General features: G+C 38.0%; 1 pseudogene; it reads right to left on the bottom strand.

Moving 5' to 3' along the window:
• Positions 1 to 4,089, bottom strand: part of LOC102475590 (histone-binding protein RBBP4 pseudogene) — an 18,713-nt pseudogene extending 14,624 nt beyond the window's left edge.

Here is a 4,089-nt window from a genome sequence, read left to right as displayed (position 1 = left end):
AGTGAATTCAGGTCACTAGGGTCTACATAGAAGATGGCAGCAGTTAACCAAGTTATATTATCCAGTAAAGCTTAACTCTGCACCTTTATGAAAATCCTGAGGCAACTCTCACACCACAGATTTTATGTGTTGTTCTTTGGAAAGTGGAGAATGACAGAATAACTATGAAATTATTTTTGACAGAGAAAGTATTGAAACTTATCATTATCCAACTCTGGTGCTTTGACTAAAATGTAAAACACTTTTACTGAAGCATTGAAGTTCTCATTAAATAACCCTAGCTTAGTCAAAGCATGATTGTTGACCTTCTGTGCTTAAAGTATGTGCTGTTCCATACAGATAGAGGCTTTCCTACCACACTCCTCTTGATGGTGCATAATGGAGTTACATGTGCATATCAGGAGGAGAATAGACCTTAATTTGGAATATTAAGTAGCACAGGCACATAAAAAGCCTTCATTAAAATATTAAAAGTTTGCTAAGCCCATAAGAGCTAAGAGATGTGTTCCTATGGGAGGAAAATTCCAACCTCGAGCTTCCTCCTTATCTCAATTTCTGACATTTGTTAATAAGAAAGAACATTAACTTAGAAAGTGACTCTTATCCACTGGTTGCTCAAGTGCTACTAGACTACTGAAGGATTAGCTCACACTTTGCCTTTTTACAGAACACAAAAGAAGGGTACAAGAAAGAACCAAGGTATCAGTGAAACTACCAAACTGTAAACTGAAAGCTCATTTTGCCACCTTGTGCAAAGTGGGAGGATAATGTCCTTAGTATAACAATTTTTACCAAGACATTGAGAGGCTCATCAAAGCATGGGTATCATAGCTATGTCACTGGCAACTGGAATGCTTATATTCTCAACCAACCTTTGGGGTGTACTACCTTCTGAAAATACGTTGATGGGAGACATTTCTTTCTTAGTTTATTTTATATATTTCTTCTGTGAGAGAGAGAGAGGGATCCCTAACAAGGTCCTCACCCTGTGATTCATCCCCGGCTTCCATCAACCCAGATCACCATGCTCTTGGTGTGAGCTGGGACTAGAACCTAGGACCTTCTGTGTGGGTCCAGCATCACAGTGTTGCATTACTACCATGCTACCACTGGCCCACAAGTGGAGGGTTTTGATTCTTATTTCTGACTTTTTAAAATGTTAAACAAGAAATACTTAGAAATTAATTTTGATATGAACCATTAGTGAATTTAGTAATTTCTATATTAAATGCATTGCTCAAGACCAGCAGTTGGCATAATGGCTGTGTCGCTAGACTCCTATGTAGTCGACCATGGTTCGAGTCTACCCAGTGGCTTAAACTCATGCTGAGCATGTGTGCATACGTGCCCAAGATCCCGAGAGGATCATGGAGGAGAAGGGATTGCAGCATGGGGGGTGATTTCTCGCTTTCTGTCTCTCTGCCTTTCTGGCAAGTGCATACATCCTATAGCAAAAACCTCTCAAAAAAAAAAAAAAAAAACCTCATTTCTGAATACTTTTTAAACATCCAACTTAAAATAAATGTTGCTTTAAATAACTGTGCTTTTCCCTCCCTTTTAAAGGTTAGTACCATAAAAATAATTAATATCATTTGCTAAGGATAAGTGTCAAAAACAGAGTTGTCTAACTTAATGGGCATCAAGGCATAATAGAAATTGGTCTGGACCAACAATAGCATGAGAATTCTGTAGCCTACTTTATCCATTATTAGTCCTGAGACTTTGCACACATTCTCTAAGCTCTCTGAGCCTTACTTTTTCATTCATATCAAGGAAGTAGGGTAGAATTAAGAGCATGATATCTATATTGCCTATTTCAGTGCCCAAGGGAATCAAATGAAATACTGGCTAAAAACTTTACAAGCCTTTAAGCATCACACAAATGGTAATTATTTCTATCCCTATTTTCAAAGAGAGAAATTGACAGCATAATAATTAAATAAATAAGTTTAATTAAAAAAAAAAACTTCTGTATGACATTTAGGGTGTTCTCTAGGATCCACTCCTAGAACATTACCTAATATGGCTTTAATAATGATTTGTCCTCAAAGGTTCATGTTTTGGAATGTGGTCTCCAGTATAATGGCATTGGGAAGCAATTAGACCTTTAGAAGGTGAGGTCTAGTGGACAGTGCCTGGATCACAGAGGCATCACCCTCATGAATGGATTAAAATTGTCTCCCGTGCCTGAGTAAGTTCTAGCTCTCTTGAGAGGAGTTAGTTCCTGCAAGAGTGGATTCTTTGGAAATGGAGATAAATATCCTCAAGTGTCCTTTTTTTTTTTTTGGAGAGATTTTCACTGTAGGGGGCATGCGCTCGCCAGACAGACAGAGAGAGACATAGAGACAGAAAGCGAGAAATCACCCCCCAGGGGAGATGGTCACGCCACAATCCCTTCTCCTCCATTCTCCTCTCGGGATCTTGGGCACGCACGCACACGCGCCTGGCATGAGTTTTAAGCCACCGGGTCCGGGACACGAACCGCATTCGACTACGTGGGAGTCCAGCGACATAGCCATTACGCTAACTAGCTGAATCGTGTGTCTGAAAATACTGAGGAGTTAAGAATGTGTGATTTAAACACCTATAAGTTCATAGGATAGGGAAAAAATTAAGAGAAACCAAAGCATAAAAGTACTTCAAAAGCTTCCCAGTCAGTTTTTCAATGAATATTTGGACATTTGATTTATAAATTTAGGGGACTATCCTTTATATACATTAGTTATCAGGGAGAAGAAGTTGGGAAAGGAATAGAAAAAAAAAGGATAATAAAAAAGAAGAGATATTTTGAAAATGGCAATACACAGACATTGAGATTTGCTTTGTCCTCTCTTTAATTTTTGTTAAGAGAAGACATAAGAGACAATTCAGGAAAACAAGAATTAAGATCTGAGACCATATCCATCAACATAGACCTGTGTGTATGAGATATTACCTTGACTTACAATAGACTTTATAATTAGTCATTGTTTCTAGTGCATGTTTGTGTTTCTTATATCTATTTGCGTATGTTGTGTGTGTGTGTATTTGTGGTTTTCTGCCTAGAAAGATAGCTACATATGCTTAATCTTCAATGAAGGCAACAACAACAACAATAATGATACATGATCATTCTGGGGGGGGGGAGGGAACCCTTATCAGCTTATACTTAAGTATAGCACTTCCCACTTTGTACCACCCATCCCATTGTCATCTCATTTCATTTGTCTTGAAGTTTCCACCATTCTTATACCCATAACTTTGGTTATAAATTGCAAACTAAGCTGGGGATATTTCTAGCTACTGGTATAAGGTATGTGCTCTGGATTACAACCTTCCTAAGTGTTTTTCTTTAAGAAAGCTTAGGTAATACCTAAGAAAAATGAGATCACTCTCTCCTTACCTGGCAACAGGAGCTAGATGGAAAAAGAAAGAGTCCTCACGGAGGGTCTGGTTGGAAAAAAAAAAAAAAAAAAGTAGTGTTTAGGCTCAGAGATAAGGTTAAAGCAGTTGAAAAGACACCTGATTTCAATCTCTGCAATCACTTAAATAGTTTTAATCTATTTCTTCAAAAAAACATGTAAATCCTAATTACCCCAAAGTGTGATGTGCTATTTTGACTCTAAGTTTCTTGACAAGAGATTTTGTCTTATTTAACAAACTATCTTATAGCCTGTATTAAACTGGTTTGCTATTTGATGTATTCAAAAGCACTCAAATTTGATAATGACTCTTCTCTTTATGATGACTTTTGGCTACAAGGTCTAGCTTAGGAAAGAAAGTAGACAGCATTATTGTCCATACATGTGACTCATATAAATCCAATAATAAAGCAGTTCAGATACCTGTATCAGTTATCTATTGCCACAACACTGCTGTGAAACAAATAAACAGAAAGCCTCAGTGGCCTACAGCAGTAAACATTTATTTAGCTCACAGTTTATGAGTCTTTGCTTTAGGCTGAGTTCAGCCACAGAATTCTACTAATCTCTCATCAGTTCACCTGAGTATCTGGGCACTGCTGGCTGCCAGCTAGGGCCTGGATATTGGCTAGAGCAACTTGACTCCAATCAGAGAGCATCTCTCACCTGCGAGGTATACTGGTCGCAT

The sequence above is a fragment of the Tupaia chinensis genome, unplaced genomic scaffold, assembly GCF_000334495.1.
Source record: "Tupaia chinensis unplaced genomic scaffold, TupChi_1.0 Scaffold000126_2, whole genome shotgun sequence".
NCBI classification, from domain to species: domain Eukaryota; kingdom Metazoa; phylum Chordata; class Mammalia; order Scandentia; family Tupaiidae; genus Tupaia; species Tupaia belangeri.
Note: the sequence above shows the minus strand (reverse complement) of the source record. Positions and strands in the feature narration are given on the sequence as shown.